The 20,155-nt window shown below is 41.2% G+C and overlaps 1 protein-coding gene across 1 annotated transcript in view; it reads left to right on the top strand.

Moving 5' to 3' along the window:
* The first annotated feature begins 287 nt into the window (after nucleotides 1-287).
* Nucleotides 288-20,155, top strand: part of LOC143276380 (uncharacterized) — a 64,255-nt gene continuing 44,387 nt past the window's right edge. The window contains exon 1 of the mRNA XM_076580860.1: nucleotides 288-511. The gene's annotated coding sequence lies outside the window, so the exon portion shown is untranslated. The remainder of the gene's footprint in view (nucleotides 512-20,155) is intronic.

Genomic DNA, 20,155 nt, shown 5'->3' with positions numbered 1-20,155 from the left:
GCTCAAGCCCGCGCACGTGCGGAGCAAGGGCGGCAGGCCATTGGCTGACAGCATTAACAAAACAAAAAAAACCAAAAAAGAAGAAAAAAAAAAGAAAAACTCTCTCCACCCGCAAGCGTGCGCGCGAGTGTACGGTACGGTAAGATACGGAATCGAAGGTGAAGAAGGAAAGAAAGAAAAAAAGGGGGAAACAGAAAGAGAGAGAGAGAGAGAGAGGGGGGGGGGGTGATGGAAGTTGTGTGGTGGTGATATATAAGAATGGAACCAGCGACTGGTCCGCTCTCTTTGCCGCTGTCCTCATTCACGTCTGTTGCTGCCGTCTGTTGCTGCTGCCTACGTTGCTGCTGCCCACGTTGCTGCTGCTCTCCAGACCCCAGAAAAGAGAGAGAGAGAGACTCCTCCAGTTCTTCCGACAGCAGCCAGTGTCGTCAGCGCTCCACTGTCTCCAACACACTTGTTTTTGTTTTGTTTTTTGCCGGGTCTCTTCCGTGGTGGGGTACGAGAGATAAAGGTGAGTCAGTGACGGTTTCAGTGTGGTCGTCTTTCTATTCGTCTTCGTCGTCTTCTTCTTCTTCTTCTTCTTCTTCTTCTTCTTCTTCTTCTTCTCTTCCTCTTCCTCCTCCTCGTCTTCTTCTTCTTCTTCTTCTTCTTCTTCTTCTTCTTCTTCTCCTCCTCTTCTTCTTCTTCTTCTACTCCTCGTATTTCTCCTTCTTCTTCTTCTTCTTCTTCTTCTTCTTCTCCTCCTCCTCCTCCTCCTCCTCGTCTTTCTTCTTCTTCTTCTTCTTCTTCTTCTTGCACTTGACGATCAACATCAGTGTGTTGATTGAAACTGTCTTATTTGTTTAGTTCAGTATTTGTTTTTGTTGTGGCTTCAGCCGGGGCGGCCTTGACTTAAAAAAACAACAACAAAAAACGGCCCCCCTTTTTTGCTTGTGGTCAGTTTGAGCGATAAGCACACATTATTTCGTGTATTTGGTTTTGTGGGTTTTGTGTTTTTGTGGGTATTTTTTTAAGCCCAGTGTAGATTCTGTGTTCTTATTGTTGATGGGTTTGTTTGGGGTTTTTTTTAATACAAACGTGTCATGCCTGCACATACACGTATGCACGTGCGCGCACATACACATACACATACGCGAATACAAACGCGCGTGCCCACACACACGCACGCTCGCGTGCGCACACACACCCCCACACAGAGATGGAGAGAGAGAGAGAGTTGAGGGGTGAAGTTATGCAGCCTAAGCACGATTATCTATCTTGTATAGACATCTGTCTACTTATATATGCATATGTGATTATTCTTATATACAATGTCAGGATAAACATACATATATAATCGTTTATATGTCATTATATTGCTTATAAAAATGAATAAATATATGTATATACATAAGTCTATATACATATATGATAACATTCCATTTTAATATGCATACATGCATGTATGACATGTTGATTAAAAAATAACCGAGACTGAATTGTTGTGACAATTGTTGTGACAAATATGATAATGTCAAATGAGAATTAAAGTGACCAACACCCAGTGACAGGAAACCACACTCAGAACATGCTCATGAGACAGGTTTGGCTGAACTGGTTTCAGCTGAAAACACTGCCATTATTGTCATGGTTGGCGTTCAATAACACTGTTACGACACACACAAAAAACTGATATTCAAGAACATAATAACAATATTCCGAAAACTCCAATTTCATTGGCATGTACATAAAAAAAACAGGATTGATATGCTGTAGAAATGTACTGAAGAGCAGCTTTAGTGAAGTATGATTAGGCTACGCATTCAATCAAAAGGAAAACGGTGAATACATATGCATGGAATGTACCATTAAGAGAATTGAGTTAATTATTACATGGATGTGGTATGACCCATAGTTGTTAACAACAGCGTTTTATACAGCATCACTTGAAGTACAGACCGTGGCAGAATCGATCACGCTTTGGACTTGTGATCCAATATTCACCAGTGATTAGGGTTCGAAACCCTGTTTCGGCATGGTGTTGTGTCCTTGGGAAAGGTACTGTACTACGATTTTCCTTCCTCCACCTCCACGCAAGTGTAAATGGGCTTCCTGACTTCAGCTGGGAAAGGTTAAAACGGCGGAAGGAGAGGATGGGCAGTCACCTTCTTTTCCGAGCCCATGACATTTTGGATATGAATTCACTACCCCAATGGCCATGAAATAGCTATGGGGCCTTTTAATTTGTTGTGTGTGTGCATTTTTTGTTAAATGGGAATCTCTAAAAGTGAACCCTTCGCTGCAAATTCGGATGAGACGAAAAACCAAGGTCCCGTTGGCAGCATGCACTTAGCGCACGTAAAAGAACCCTCGGCAATAAAAGGGGTTCTCCCTGGCAAAATTCTTCAGAAAAATCCACTTCGATATGAAAAACAAATAGGACTGCAGGCAAGAAACAAAAATAGTTAGTGCTCTCATTGTAGCGCGGCGCTTTCCCTGGGAAGAGCAACCCAAATTTCACACAGAGAAATCTGTTGTGGAAAAAGAGTAATGCGATACAATACAATACAATACAATACAATACAGTACAGTAACTGAAAAGGTTGCGGCGATATTTGACCCATGGTTTGTGTCTTTTCTCCATCTGAATGCCCGGCCGAAATCACTTCGTGCACTTCAAGAATTGACAATCAAGACTAGCTTTAATTCTTTAACCCCTTCAAGACACAGAGGACATTAAGTAACATGGCTGTATCTTATTCCAAATTTAAACGTACACAGAGGACATTAAGTAATATAGCTGTATTTTATTCCAAATTTAAACGTACACAGAGGACATGAAGTAATATAGCTGTATTCTATTCCAAATTTAAACGTGCACAGAGGACATTAAGTAACATAGCTGTATTTTACTCCAAATTTAAACGTACACAGAGGACATTAAGTAACATAGCTGTATTTTACTCCAAATTTAAACGTACACAGAGGACATTAAGTAACATAGCTGTATTTTACTACAAATTTAAACGTACACAGAGGACATTAAGTAACGTAGCTGTATTTTACTCCAAATTTAAACGTACACAGAGGACATTAAGTAACATAGCTGTATTTTACTCCAAATTTAAACGTACACAGAGGACATTAAGTAACATAGCTGTATTTTATTCCAAATTTAAACGTACATAGAGGACATTAATAACATAGCTGTATTTTATTCCAAATTTAAACGTACACAGAGGACATTAAGTAACATAGCTGTATTTTACTCCAAATTTAAACGTACACAGAGGACATTAAATAACATAGCTGTATTTTACTCCAAATTTAAACGTACACAGAGGACATTAAGTAACATAGCTGTATTTTATTCCAAATTTAAACGTACACAGAGGATATTAAGTAATAAAGCTGTATTTTACTCCAAATTTAAACGTACACAGAGGATATTAAGTGATATAGCTGCATTTTACTCCAAATTTAAACGTACACAGAGGATATTAAGCAAAATAGCTGTATTTTACTCCAACTTTAAACGTAAACAGCAATTCAAATACATAAGGAAACAAAAACAAATAATCACAGACGGTATTAAGTACCGGCAACTGTATTTTACTCGAAATTTAGACTTTAACAGCAATTCAAATACATTAAGATAAACTACAAGAAACAAAAAACAAATAATCGTTGGCTGCGCTTGGTGTTAAAACTTGGGATTGTTAAGGCTACTTTGCTCATCTTCGTAAAATTACTAAAGTGAAAGTGATTTTCGACTTTAATTAATTGCACAGGTTGTCTTTATGTACATGTAAAGAACAGTCGTTGACCTGATTTGGGGGGTCACAACGTAAGTATACGTAATAACCATGTGTTTCTGGTGTGTGTGTGTGTGTGTGTGTGTGTGTGTGTGTGTGTGTGTAGTAAACTTTAACAATTTCTTTTTTTTAGAAAATACTTTGTCTGTCGACACCAAATTTGACTTTAAAATAGAGGGGAACTAAGTTGGGGTTTTTGTTGTTGGTGTGGGTTTTTTTTTTTTTTTCACACAAATGATAACGAAAATGTACTTCTGGGAAGGACACAAAAATATGTTTTTAAAAAAATCAGAGATGTTTCCAAAGTCACGTTACTATCACATTCCAATTTCTTATTCTCAAAACCTAGCACTTTTATCTGACGTATCACACAGTGGTCAACAGCAGTCATTTCATTATTCTAGTTCCAACAGGAACTTCTCTCTCGTTAGTAAAACAGTAACCTTGATGCCTACAGATGCCAGGAGCATTAACATTCTGCCAAGTAATGAAACATCAATTTGAATATAAAAAAAAGTATTATAATTATTATTTATTTATTTATGTACGCTTATAGTTGACTTCATCACGTTTTTGCGCCTTATACATATTATTAGTAGTGGTAGTAGTTATTTTTTTTATGTATTTATCTATTATTTATTCACTTTTTTTTTCTTTACTTTTTTTTTATCAAGGCCCGACTAAGCGCGTTGGGTTACGCTGCTGGTCAGGCATCTGCTTGGCAGATGTGGTGTAGCGTATATGGATTTGTCCAAACGCAGTGACGCCTCCTTGAGCTACTGAAACTGAAACTGAAACAATTTGAACATACTAAATGTACAATGTTTTTAAATATGTCTCACTGGTCTGAAACCTTAAAGCCTTTTTTTTTTTTAAATGTGACTCAAGGCATGGAAAGGTTATTGTGTATTACACTCAGTGTGAAAGTCCTACATTATCAACATTAATCCCAGTGGATTTTTGTTGTAAAAAATACAACAGCGTAGTCTCTTTCCTGCATATCCATTTCTCAGCATCAGCATGCACATCGCATTCACAGATTGCGAGTACACGAAATTTTATCCAACTTCTTCTTCTTCTTCTTCTTCGTTCGTGGGCTGCAACTTCCACGTTCACTCGTATGCACACGAGTAGGCTTTTATGTGTATGACCGTTTTTACTCCGCCATGTAGGCAGCCATACTCCGTTTTCGGCGGGATGCATGCTGGGTATGTTCTTAATTCCATAACCCACCACGAACGCCCACATAGATTACAGGATCTTTAACGTGCGTATTTGATCTTCTGCCTGCGTATACACCGAACGGGGTTCAGGCACAAGCAGATCTCCACACAAATGTTGACCTGGGAGATCGGGAAAAAATCTCTACCCTTTAACGACAGGACGCCGTTACCGAGATTCGAAACCGGGACCCTCAGATTGAAAGTCAAACGCTTTAACCACTCGGCTATTGCGCCCGTCATCCAGAGAATGCTTCGTGCAAAGTCCCTATCACTTTCTGCATAATGTCCACGAACGGCCAACTAAATCAGCAGATCTACTGTGCACATACGCACACGCAAACAATGGTCAAAGACACCGCAATGGACTTAACTCTCACTGTGCGTGCGCGTCTGATGTCATCACGGGAATATCACGAAGTTCTTCTGGTTTCAACCATAAAAAGGAGACAGATTTTCATTGTTCATTGTCTTGTTTGGTGCATAACTGTTATGCATATGTGTGTGTGTATGTGTGAATGTGTGTCTGCTTTTTTTTCTTTTTCTTTTGCATTTATTTGCTTATTTATCATCATTGTTGTCTTTTTTATTTATTCATTTTATTATCTATTTATTTATTTTCATCATTATTATTATTATTAATCATTTATTTATTATTATTATTATTATTATTATTATTATTATTTTATCATTATTATTTAGTTAGGTAGTTATTTAGGTGTGGTTTTTTTTGTTTTTTGTTTTTGTTTTTTTTTTGGGGGGGGGTTGGGTTTGTTGTTTTTTTCAAGGCCTGACAAAGCGCGTTGGGATACGCTGCTGGTCAGGCACCTGCTTGGCAGATGTGGTGTAGCGTATATGGATTTGTCCGAACGCAGTGACGCCTCCTTGAGCTACTGAAACTGAAAACTGAAACTCGCCATCGCAAACCAAGTTTGACCGGAAAATCAAACTGAGCGTCTTAGTTGTACAGATGAGACGATTGACTGAGGCCCACATAGAACAAGCACTTGGATTGCACGGAAAGAACCCATGGCAACAAAAGGGTTCTCCTCCAACAAAGTTCTGTCGAAGAAATCCTCTCTGACTGGTACACAAAAAATATGTGCATGCGACTAAGCCATTATTGTCGTTAGTAGGGGGCTTAGTAGGTGGTGTCCTAAGTACGTTAAATCAGAACAGGCACCACTGAACACCACCGAAGTGACTCAGCAGCAGTGCAGGGTCTCCTCTGGTGTGTGGCCTCCTGGCGACCTAACATCGATGGTTCCCTGTGGACTGCCGACGCTGGAACTGTGACGGACGAACCCGGGTGTGGCCGTGTATGGGGGGAATCTAAATGAGCGGCGTGGGAGTAATGCCACTGAAACGGTGCAGATGATGGGGCAGCAAAAAAAAAAAAAAAGTGCATACACTCAAGTTGTGCTGCTGGTCAGGCATCTTTGCCTAGCAGATGCGGTGTAGCGTACATGGATTTGCCCGAACGCAGCGACGCCTCCTTGAAAGACTGAAACATATCGATGATGATTGATATTGATACTGCCCAGTCTGATTCAAGGGTGTGCGCGCTTTACATGGAATCAATCATTTCCTGTGAAGGGTCCACAGCAGAAGTCCTCTCAAGGATTGGAGTGTTGACCTTGTGGGAATGCGTCCGCGTAGGAAGCGAGCGAATCTGAGCGCGCTGGTTCGAATCCCACAATCGCCAGTATTTTATCGCCCTTCGCTAGACCTTGAGTGGTGGTCTGGACGCTAGTCATTCAGATGAGACGATAAACCAAGGTCCCGTGTACAGCATGCACTTAGCGCACGTAAAAGAACCCACGGCATCAAAAGGGTTGTTCCTGGCAAAATTCTGTAGAAAAATCCACTTCGATAGGAAAAACAAATAAAACTGAACGCAGGAAAAAAAAAAAAAAAAAAAATGGATGGCGCTGTAGTATAGCGACGCGCTCTCCCTGGGGAGAGCAGCCCGAATTTCTCACAGAGAAATCTGTTGTGATAAAAGAGAAACGAAACGAAACGAAAGTTTATTCAATAAGGCCATGGTCCCATTTGAAGGGGTGATTTCATATTTTGTAAGAATAGATTTGCATAAGAAAGTAATCTTACAACATGTATGCTCAAAGCTCTGTTCTATTTTACCAATCATGAAACTCCGTCGTTTTAATGACTTATAGATAAATATGGCAAGGTTAAAAAAAAACACGTCATCATTTGTAGAAGACAGAAGTAATACAAACCGAAAATTACTTGGTCTGCTATAGTATTTTAACTGAATATGTCTTTGTCTCAAGTCATATAATACAAGACAGCATAATACGAAATGGACTTCATCTTCTTTTGCAGATGTACATAACGGACATACCATATCGTTTACAGTGCTGGGCTTGTATCTTTTACTGTGTACGTTGATATCAGATACACCAAAACGAAACCTTGTTAAAGCACATCTAATGACTCGGTTAATATTCTTTGCTAAATATGGTTCTGTGAAATGATTCCTTTTAACTCACTCAGTACGGCCAGTCCTCTCTTCTCCTCTACACAGACCCCTCGGATGTCCAGTGGGTGTCTGAATGACCCAACCTTTAGCTTCCGTCGTCAGAACTGTGGTATTCTTTGTCAACATTCACGTCTTCAGTATAAAAGCCTTTCGCTTGCAATATTTTGATGATGGTAATTGGGGTGAAACGCTGTTAACGTCGTCTCTTTCGCCGTTCGTATGGAAAGAGTTAAACAATCTGAACAAAGAAAATCTTTCACTATTCTGTACATGGTCGTTCCAGTCCTGCCATCTACAGTCAGCCATACGCTGTTTAAAGCAAACAAGAAAATCATGAACACATCCAACCCCTTGATTAAGCCATACAAATGCAAAAACCATTACTTCATAAACATTTTCGAATGCTAGTTACCCATGTTACACTTCCCCTGGCATCCAAATCAAATAACACTTTATAAGCTTGAGCAGGCAATCTGCATTCATTCATTTGAACCAGTTTTAGCCAATACCTAATGTATTTTACATAATGAGTTGTGACAAAAGAGCAATATAAGTAAAGACAACATCGGCACTGTCCAGACTGAAGCTTCACTGCATGGAAAGGACAGCAACTTCTCCGTGAAACATAACATCAGGTTCCTACGTGCACTGGTATATGTATTTTCTCTTTTTTTTTATCACAACAGATTTCTCTGTTTGAAATTCGGGCTGCATTCACAAGGGAGAGCGCGTCGCTACACTACAGCGCCGCCCTTTTCTTTTTCCTGCGTTCAGTTTTATTTGTTTTTCCTATCGAAGTGGATTTTCTACAGAATTTTGTCAGGAACAACCGTTTTGTTGCCGTGGGTTCTTTTACGTGCGCTAAGTGCATGCTAGCACACGGGACCTCGGCTGATCGTCTCATCCGAGTGACTAGCGTCCAGACCACCACTCAAGGTCTAGTGGAGGGGGAGAAAATATCGGCGGCTGAGCCGTGATTCGAACCAGCGCGCTCAGATTATCTCGCGTCCTAGGCGGACGCGTTACCTCTAGGCCATCACTCTACATTATTTTCCATCTTCCTGTATGGGTGCAAGACATGGGCACTGATGGTGGGTTTGAAAAGAATTCCAGGCATGGGTGACTGTTTGTCCTTTGAATTTTCTTGAGAATTATTGTTGTTTCTTTATTGTTGTATTCAGTTTGTGAAGCACCGTGTGTCTCTCTCTGTGAGGGAACAGTGCTGCAGAAGAGCCCTTCATTGTCATTGTTATCATTAAATAGAATAGAATATGTCTGTATTACCAAGTGTACCGGGGTCACAAGGAATATTGGGGGGGCGGGGGGGGGGGGGGTAGTACCATAATAAATACGAACATAGATCGAAAATTATACACAAACACAGATACAGTAGAAATTAGGATACATACAAGTGCATATCAATATAAAAACTTGTGCATACTCACACATGCACGCACTGCACACGCACACACACACACACACACACACAAACTCTCTCTCTCTCTCTCTCTCTCACACACACACACACAAACTCTCTCTCTCTCACACACACACACACACACACACACACAAACTCTCTCTCTCTCACACACACACACACACACACACACACACACACACACACACGTTTGAACAAAAGCTGCATATTACATGTGGTGGATGGGGCTGATGACTAGATCTTCAGGTAGATGGTTGTTGCAAAATGGGGTATTATTGCAAGATCCTAAACATCGGATACACCATATCACATCACCAGTGTTCACAAATGCACCGAATCATCAGGCAGAAGGAGTAGTTAGATAGAGTAGGTAGGATTAGGTATCCCTCTCCCAAATATCCCCCCCACTCTTTAGAACATTTTGATTTTTGACTCACTTGTGTAAACAAAGTGAGTCTATGTTTTAACCCGGTGTTCGGTTGTCTGTGTGTGTGTGTGTGTGTGTGTGTGTGTCCGTGTGTGTGTGTGTCCGTGGTAAACTTTAACATTGACATTTTCTCTGCAAATACTTTGTCAGTTGACACCAAATTTGGCATAAAAATAGGAAAAATTCAGTTTTTTCCAGTCATCTTGTTTAAAACAATATTGCACCTATGGGATGGGCACAAAAAAATATAAAATGAAGCCTAATTATATGCAAACTGGATTTACTGTTATATTTATATTTTTTGTATTATCTAAACTTGGCACTTTGACCTCTTATTCTGACAAAACAACAAAAGGAGTCATTATTATCATTTTTTTTGTTCAAACAGGAACTTCTTTTGCTAAGCATGGAATTTTTTATTTTATTTTGCAAACGTTTTGGTGCAGATGGTAAAAAAAGGGATATTACTCTGTAATTAATGCTAGGGGACGTAATTTATCACAAGTGAGTCTTGAAGGCCTTGCCTCTCTTGTTTAATTTATTTTTAGGCCCAGCCCTCCCTTATAGAGAACAGGGATCAGCTAGCCCCTGAGTGGGTGAAGAGCGAAAAGTAGTAGTCTGCTGATAAAACCCACATAGAGTAGGTGTAATGTTAACTTCCCCCCCCCCCCCCCCCCCCCCCCCCCCCCCTTTTTTTTTTTTCATCTGTCTAGTTCTTTTTCTCTTCTATACGACAGCATCTCTATCTCCACGCAACCCTGTTGTCGCGGCAGAGTAATCAACATGACGACAACTGGATGATGATGATGATGATGATGATGATAATGATGATGATGATGATGGTGGTGGTGGTGAGCAGCACACTGGATCATTTGACGATCTGTTGACATCAGGTTTTAAGAAAAGAAAGCTATGTTGGTACGGCGACGTTGCAATATCCAGTGGCCATGCTCCAAGGTGTTTGGAATCTGCATGACGTTGGACACAGACATTACACGGCAGATTCTCGGAAGACTTTGTTCCGTGATGTCCCTCCGTGGACGCTGATGGACTTCTCGAAAGAAGTGAACAATTTTTTTTAATCCGATTTGAATGTTTTAAACTCTGGAAGTTGTTGGGGTTTTTTATATAACTTTTTGAGTGAAAAGACTGAAGCAGTTATTAGTGTTTTTTATTTTTATTGTACTTTTGTTTTTACACTTGACTTGAAGTAGATGCTAACATGGCGATAGTCTTGAGATGGTCTTCGAAGTCGGCGAGGCTCTAAGCACCTTGCTTTGATTTAGTCCTCCAAGGAACTGTTGAGGGAGGGAGATGGAGGGGGGGCAGAAAAAAAATGAAGTACTGACAACATTGCAGAATGAAGAGTGAAACCCAGTTGCAGAGGCCCTAGGCTTTGACACACGGCCAACAGACCTGGAGGAATCTGGTGAACAGTTCTTCTGGGCGGCGTCCTCAATGGAGTGATGGCCTAGAGGTAACGCGTCCGCCTAGGAAGCGAGAGAATCTGAGCGCGCTGGTTCGAAACACGGCTCAGCCGCCGATATTTTCTCCCCCTCCATTAGACCTTGAGTGGTGGTCTGGAAGCTAGTCATTCCGATGAGACGATAAACCGAGGTCCCGTGTGCAGCATGCACTTAGCGCACGTAAAAGAACCCACAGCAACAAAAGGGTTGTTCCTGGCAAAATTCTGTAGAAAAATCCACTTCGATAGGAAAAACAAATAAAACTGCACGCAGGGAAAAAAAAAATTTTTTAAATGGGTGGCGCTGTAGTGTAGCGACGCGCTCTCCCTGGGAAGAGCAGCCCGAATTTCACACAGAGAAATCTGTTGTGATAAAAAGAAATACAAATACAAAACAAAGTACAAATCTTCACAATTTCAGTTTCAGTTTCTCAGGGAGGCAACACTTCGTTCGGACAATTCCATATACGCTACACCACATCTGCTATAGGCAGATGCCTGACCAGCAGCATAACCCAACACGCTTAGGCAGGCCTTGAGTGCATGCTTATATGTGTTTGTGTACCTATCAGACTGGATTTCTTCTACAGAATTTTGCCAGAGGACAACACTCTCGTTGCCATGGGTTCTTTTTTCTTAGTGCGCCAAGTGCGCGCTGCACACGGGACCTCGGTTTATCGTCTCAGAGAAAGGGCGAGAGCAGGATTCGAACCCCTGACCCTCACGGACTCTGTATTGGCAGATGAGCGCCTTAACCATTCAGCCACCTTCCTCCTCCTACTCTTCACGGTTAACAGTTAAGAGAAAAGAATCTGAATTTGGATTCAGCACAAGGAGGCAGGACATCACCTACCAAGCCATCCTACTGATGACAGTCACTTTGTCCCTAAGCAGGACATCACCAATAAGCCATCCTACTGCCGACAATCGTTTTGTTGTGTCCAGTCAGGAAATCACCTACCAAGCCATCCTACTGATGACAATCACTTTGTCCCCAAGCAGGACATCACCTACCAAGCCATCCTACTGATGACAATCACTTTGTCCCCAGTCAGGACATCACCAATAAGCCATCCTACTGACGACAATCACTTTGTCCCTAAGCAGGACATCACCTACCAAGCCATCCTACTGACGATAATCACTTTGTCCCCAGTCAGGATATCACCTACCAACCCATCCTACCTATGACAATCACTTTGTCCTGCAACAAGACTGAGTGAGCGTTTCATCAATGGTTGGCATTCTGACTCTGATGATTTCATTTTTGTTATTATTATTGTTATCATTATTGTTATTTTTGTTATTATTATGTTCATTATTATTAGTAGTAGTAGTATGATTGTTATTATTGTTACTATTACTGTTACTATCATCATCATCATCATCATCGTTGTTGTTGTTGTTATTGTTGTTATTGCTATTATTGCCATAATTGTTGTTGTCGTCGTCGGCATCATTATTATTATCATTATTGTTGTTGTTGTTGTCGTCGTAATCATCATCATCATCATCATCATCATCATCATCATTATTATATTATCATTACTATCATTATCATTATTTTTTTATCATTGTTGTCGTTGTTGTTGTTATTGCTATCATTCTTGTTATTATTGTAGCTGTTGTTGCCGTCGTCATCGTCATCGTCATTATTATTGTTGTTATTATTATTAATTTTGGTGCGCTCAAGAGATTCATTGTGCCCCTGTTGTTGTTGTTGTTGATCTCACATTAGGGATTTCCAGGAATCGACAAGCGCAGACAAACGCTGTCCGTGGGGGCGTCTGATAATAATTTCAGTGCATTTCTGTGGTTTATATTCATTGTTGCTTTTTCGGGGGAGAGGGGGTGCCGGGGAGGTGGGGGTAGAGGGTGGGGCGTGGGCGAAGGGGGCGGGGGCGGGGGCGGGAGGCAGGGGGCGGAGGGGGGGCGGTGTATGGGTATCCCACGCATTCCGTTGATGGCTGATATTGGAGCTCTGTAACATCAAGAGTGCAACGACGTTATCTTTTAGAGACTTTGCGCTATATAGGAATTCACATTATTAGTATTATTAGTATTATTATCATCATCATGATCTTCACCATTATTATCATCATCATCATCATCATCATCATTATTATTATTATTATTATTTGTTGTTGTTGTTGCTGTTGATGATGATGTCATTATTATCATGAATATTTGGGGGGGGGGGGTTGTATTTTCTGCGTATAATCATGACCCATTGTTTACCAAAATCGTTCTGAGCATTATCATGTTGTTGTTGTAGTTTTGTTTTTGTTTGTTTCTTCTTCTTCTCCTCCTTCTCCTTCTTCTTCTTCTTCTTCTTCTTCTTCTTCTTCTTCTTCTTCTTCTTCTTCTTCTTCTTCTTCTTCTTCTTCTTCTTCGATTTCAGTTCGAACTATTTTTTCCCATCCATTTATTTCCATGCACATGCGTGTATCATCCGTATATGAAACTAAAATAAGATTTCTTAAATAGATATTTTGCACGCGCGTGCACACACACACACACACACACACACACACACACACACACACACACACACACACACACACACACACACACACACACACACAAAGAGAGAGAGAGAGAGAGAGAGGAAAAAATAGAAAAAAGAAACGAGGCTGTAACCGACCCTTGAGGGATTCCATTTAAGCGTTCCATTTGTTTAATGTGTATTTTAAATTTTTATCCTTTAAAAATAGAATGGCGTCTTGAATCGCCCACATGAATTTAATGTGGTAAGAAACGCCATCAGATTTCTTTTCTTTCTTTTTTTTTCTTTTTTTTTTTCTTTTTCCTTCTTCTTTTTCTTTAAGCTTCAAGAAACAAGATTGCTCTTCTTGATGGTAAACCTTATTGTTATCAAGAAAAAAAAAACTTTGTCTTTTTAAATGTTTACTTTATTTCGATTTTTGTTGTTGTTGAGAAGTTGAACCCAAATCTACTGGTGATTATCATTTAGGTATTGTATTGTATTTCATAGTTTTGTATTGTATTGTATTGTTTGACATTACTATAACAAGGTGTACACCAATCGACAAACACTGCTGCCCAACTCGTCCTCAGAAAGAAAAGATCTGAGCACATCACTCCTCTTTTGCAACATCTCCACTGGCTCCCTGTCTCACACAGAATAAAGTACAAGATCAGCACTCTATGTTATAAATGTATTCACAAATCTGCCCCTTCCTATCTCTGAGGCTGCCTTCACCTCTACACTCCATCTCGCTCACTACGATCGGCTTCGGATCCACTCTGTTTACGCATACTCAGATTCAAACACTCGACTGTTGGCCGCCGTTCTTTCTCTGTCTCTGGACATTGCAATTGGAATGAACTTCCTCTTTCTCTTCGTCAGGTCTCCGCACACAGCTCTTTCAAGTCTGGCCTTAAAACCCACCTCCTCCCAAAATAGCCTCCCTTGCCTGCCCTTCCTTGTCTTTAGTTTCTCCAGTTTTAGAGTTATGCATGCGTGTGAATGACTGGTGCGAAAGCGCTTTGATTTGTCTCTACACAAGATTCAGCGCTATGTAAATACCTTTTTTTTTTTCTTTTCTTTTTTTTAATTCCTGTGTATTGCTGATTTTATCATAAATAAGTAAGTGCAGTTTTTTTTTAGTACACTGTTTTTGTGTTGGTTATGTGGTGGCGCTCTCAGTGTAGCGACGCGCTCTCCCTGAGGAGAGCAGCCCGAATTTCACACAGAGAAATATGTTGTGACAAAAAAGAAAATACAATACCAAATAGAATACAGTGTCTGATGATTCCCTGTTTATCATCGTTTTTTGCCATTAAAAATGTTTAACCATATGATCATGCTGTGCAAATGTCATATGAAGAATCTATAGATGCGACACAAAAATAATCTAACTCTTCTTCTTCTTCTTCTTCTTCTTCTTTGTTCGTGGGCTGCAACTCCCACTTTCACTCGTATGTACACGAGTGGGCTTTTACGTGCATAACCGTTTTTACCCCGCCATGTAGGCAGCCATATTCCGTTTACGGGTGTGTACATGCTGGGTATGTTCTTGTTTCCATTACCCGCCGAACACTAACATGGATTATAGGCTCTTTAATGTGCCGTATTTGATCTTCTGCTTGCGTATACACACGAAGGGGGTTCAGGAACAAGCAGGTCTGCACATTATGTTGACCTGGGGGATCGGAAAAAATCTCCACCCTTTACCCACCAGGCGCCGTTACCGAGATTCGAACCCGGAATCCTCAGATTGAAAGTCCAACGCTTTAACCACTCGGCTATTGCGCCTGTCAATCTAACTCAATCGCACATTATGTTGACCTGGGGGATCGGAAAAATCTCCACCCTTTACCCACCAGGCGCCGTTACCGAGATTCGAACCCGGAATCCTCAGATTGAAAGTCCAACGATGTTCATCACATGTTTTATTGGACCTCAGCCCCATAATGCTCACAGCACACAACAAACTAACTCAAAGTTACGTTTCCCTCTCTCTGTCTCTGTATGTGTGTGCGTGTGTGTGTCTCTGAATCTGTCTCTGTCTCTGACTCTCTCTCTCTCCCCGTCTCTGTCTCTCTGTCTCTGTGTATGTCTCTGTGTCTGTATGTCTGTCTCTCCCTCTCTCTCCCTCTGTCTCTCTCTGTCTCCCTCTGTCTCTGTCTGTCTCTCTCTCTCTCCCTATTTCTCTCTTTCTCTTTCTCTCTTTCTATCTCTGTCTGTCTGTCTCTATCTCTCTCTCCCTCTCTCTCCCTCTCTCTGTCCCTCCCTCCCTCTCTCTCTCCCTCTCTCTATCCCTCTCTGTCTCTCTGTCTGTCCCTCTCTTTGTCTCTGTGTCTCTGTCTCTGTCCCTCTCTCTCTCTCTCTATCTGTCTCTGTCTCTGTCTCTCTCTGTCTCTCTCTCTCTCTGTCTCTCTCTCTCTCTCTCTCTCTCTCTCTCTCTCTGTCCACCCAAGTTAGTTAATGGATGCAGAATTCACGACCAGACTCAGAATGCAGTCTATTAAGTTTTCAGGACTAAATCTTTTATCATCCATGATATCTAATAGATGCACAAAATGGTTCCTTTGAAACAAAAACCCCCCCAAAAAAACCCAGAAATTATAGCATCCAAATAATGTTTGACCTATGATCTTTTCTTTCTTAATTGGCAATATCAGATATATGCCAGTCTTCGGTCATTCAGGATGTAATGTCTTTAAAGGTATTAAAAACACTACTGCTTAAACATACTGTTGCAATGCTTGAATAGCTGAATACGCTATCATAACTTTTTTTTATTATCATCTTCTTTTATCTTCTTTTTTTTTTACATTGTCAACACAAAGACACAGCGAGAATGTTTGTATTGCAATACACTGAATGCTAACAGGAGGGAAAATGCAGAAGGAAAAAGCGAAAACGACAAAAAACATACAACACATAGAACACACACCATAAACATCCACCATTTCTCAACCAGTCTTTGTTAGTTTTCGAAAGAGTGGAGGCATACTGAGCCAGTTTTGCTAGGCATCTTGCACAAAGGAGAAGAGGTGGCAGAATGGTTAAGACACTCAGATGCCAATATAGAGAGTCCGTGAGGGTGTGGGTTCGAATCCCGCTCACGCCCTTTCTCCCAAGTTTGACTGGAACAACAACAACAAAAATCAGCTGTCATTCGGATAAAACGATAAGCCGAGCTAGGTCCTGTGTGCAGCACGCACTTGGCGCACTGAAAAAGAACCCACGGCAACGAGAGTGTTGTCCTCTGGCAGAAATAAGTAGAAGAAACCCACTCTGATTATGTGCATAAATACATAAGCATGTACTCAATGCCTGGACAGGCGCGTTCGGCTATGCTGCTGTCAGGCATCTGCCTTGCAGATTTGGTGTGACGTATATGGATTTGTCCGAACGCAGGGATGACTCCTTGAGAGACTGAAACTGAAACTTGCACGTCAATCGACACACTGCAAAACTGAAACTGAAACTTGCACGTCAATCGACACACTGCAAAACTGAAACCGAAACTTGCACGTCAATCGACACACTGCAAAACTGAAACCGAAACTTGCACGTCAATCGACACACTGCAAAACTGAAACTGAAACCTGCACGTCAATCGACACACTGCAAAACTGAAACTGAAACTTGCACGTCAATCGACACACTGCAAAACTGAAACCGAAACTTGCACGTCAATCGACACACTGCAAAACTGAATCCGAAACTTGCACGTCAATCGACACACTGCAAAACTGAATCTGAAACCTGCACGTCAATCAACACACTGAAAAACTGAAACTGAAACCTGCACGTCAATCGACACACTGCAAAACTGAAACTGAAACTTGCACGTCAATCGACACACTGCAAAACTGAAACTGAAACTTGCACGTCAATCGACACAATACAAAACTGAAACTGAAACCTGCACGTCAATCGACACACTGCAAAACTGAAACTGAAACTTGCACGTCAATCGACACACTGCAAAACTGAAACTGAAACTTGCACGTCAATCGACACACTGCAAAACTGAAACTTAATTCATTAAGTAGTTTCTGAATAATTTCCACTAGGCCGAACATTACAGACGACATTTGAAAGGTTTGAACCTTCAACACAAAGCAGGTCTCCTCATGGTATCATTGGGGGGGGGGGGAAATATGTAACAATTCTTTTTTTTTCTTTTTTTTTTCTTTTTTTTTCAAAGTATTTTAAGGCCAAAAGAGTTATGTTCCCCCTGACAAGGTGTAAGAATTTCATCATCAAAGTCAACGAAATCTTCCGACTGTAATATTTTAAGTATTCTTTGTTTTCTGATCCTCCTCCTCCTCCTGTTTTTTTTTTTTTCCTCCGCGCGCGCGCGCACACACACACACACACACACACACACACACACACACACACACGGGAAAAAAAAGAAAAAAGAAACGAGGCTATAACCGACCCTTGAGGGATTCTATTTAAGCGTTCCATTTGTTTAATGTGTATTTCAAATTTTTCTCCTTTAAAAATAGAATGGCGTCTTGAATCGCTCACATGAATTTAATGTGGTAAGAAACGCCATCAGATTTCTTTTCTTTTTTTTTTCTTTTTTTTTTCTTTTTCCTTCTTTTTCTTTAAGCTTCAAGAAACAAGAATGCTCTTCTATGCGCGTATCTATCTATCTATCTATCTATTTATCCACAGAGAGAGAGAGAGCCGCATTCACGATTTGCGAATTCGAATCATTTTTGGACGTCCCAGAACGTTTTTAGACGGGACTTTTCAGATAATTGAAAGATACCTCGGCGGTCTTAAGGAAGGAAGGAAGGAAGGAAAGGGGAGCTGGGGAGGGGGGAGGGGAGGGGGCAGGGGGCAGGGCTGGGGGAAGGGTTGGGGGGGGGGGGGTTTGAGGGGGTGACCATTTGTGACATTACACCGGTGTAACACTCTGTACCGTTGTGACATTCTGTACTGTGGTGACATTGACATCATCTAGCGAGGTGACATTCTCTATACCGCGGTGACATTTTGTAGCGGGGTGACATTGACATTCTGCACTGTGGTGACATTGACATCATCTAGCGAGGTGACATTCTCTATACCGCGGTGACATTTTGTAGCGGGGTGACATTGACATTCTGCACTGTGGTGACATTGACATTATGTACTGAGGTGACATTGACATTCTGCACTGTGGTGACATTGACATTCTGTACTGAGGTGACATTGACATCATCTAGCGAGGTGACATTCTCTATACCGCGGTGACATTTTGTAGAGGGGTGACGTTGACATTCTGCACTGTGGTGACATTGACATTCTGTACCGTGGTGACATTGACATTCTGTACCAGGGTGTCATTCTGAACTGAAGAGACATCGACACTGTATTAGGGTGACATTGATATTCTGTACTGTGGTGACATTGACATCATCTAGCGAGGTGACATTCTCTATACCGCGGTGACATTTTGTAGAGGGGTGACATTGACATTCTGTACCGTGGTGACATTGACATTCTGTACTGTGGTGACATTGACATTCTGTACCAGGGTGTCATTCTGAACTGAAGAGACATCGACACTGTATTAGGGTGACATTGATATTCTGTACTGTGGTGACATTGACATTCTGTACTGTGATGACATTCTGAACTGAAGAGACATCGATATTGTATTAGGGTGACATTGACATTCTGTACTGTGGTGACATTGACATTCTGTACCAGGGTGTCATTCTGAACTGAAGAGACATCGACACTGTATTAGGGTGACATTGACATTCTGTACTGTGGTGACATTGACATTCTGTACCAGGGTGTCATTCTGAACTGAAGAGACATCGACACTGTATTAGGGTGACATTGACATTCTGTACTGTGGTGACATTGACATTCTGTACCAGGGTGTCATTCTGAACTGAAGAGACATCGACACTGTATTAGGGTGACATTGACATTCTGTACTGTGGTGACATTGACATTCTGTACTGTGATGACATTCTGAACTGAAGAGACATCGACACTGTATTAGGGTGACATTGACATTCTGTACTGTGGTGACATTGACATTCTGTACTGTGATGACATTCTGAACTGAAGAGACATCGACACTGTATTAGGGTGACATTGACATTCTGTACTGTGGTGACATTGACATTCTGTACTGTGATGACATTCTGAACTGAAGAGACATCGACATTGTATTAGGGTGACATTGGCATTCTACACTGTGGTGACATTGACATTCTGTTCTGTGGTGACATTCTGTTCTGTGGTGACATTCTGTACCGTGGTGACATTGACGTTCTGTACTGTGGTGACATTGACATTCTGTACTGTGGTGACATCGACATTCTGTACTGTGGTGACATCGACATTCTGTACTGTGGTGACATTGACATTCTGTACTGTGGTGACATTGACATTCTGTACCAGGGTGTCATTCTGAACTGAAGAGACATCGACACTGTATTAGGGTGACATTGATATTCTGTACTGTGGTGACATTGACATTCTGTACTGTGATGACATTCTGAACTGAAGAGACATCGACATTGTATTAGGGTGACATTGGCATTCTACACTGTGGTGACACTGACATTCTGTTCTGTGGTGAAATTCTGTTCTGTGGTGACATTCTGTACCGTGGTGACATTGACGTTCTGTACTGTGGTGACATTGACATTCTGTACTGTGATGACATTCTGAACTGAAGAGACATCGACATTGTATTAGGGTGACATTGACATTCTGTACTGTGGTGACATTGACATTCTGTACTGTGATGACATTCTGAACTGAAGAGACATCGACATTGTATTAGGGTGACATTGGCATTCTACACTGT

Source organism: Babylonia areolata, chromosome 32, assembly GCF_041734735.1.
Source record: "Babylonia areolata isolate BAREFJ2019XMU chromosome 32, ASM4173473v1, whole genome shotgun sequence".
Classification (NCBI taxonomy): Eukaryota; Metazoa; Mollusca; class Gastropoda; order Neogastropoda; family Buccinidae; genus Babylonia; species Babylonia areolata.
The sequence above is the reverse complement of the archived record's forward strand: the minus strand, read 5'-3'. Positions and strand labels throughout refer to the sequence as shown.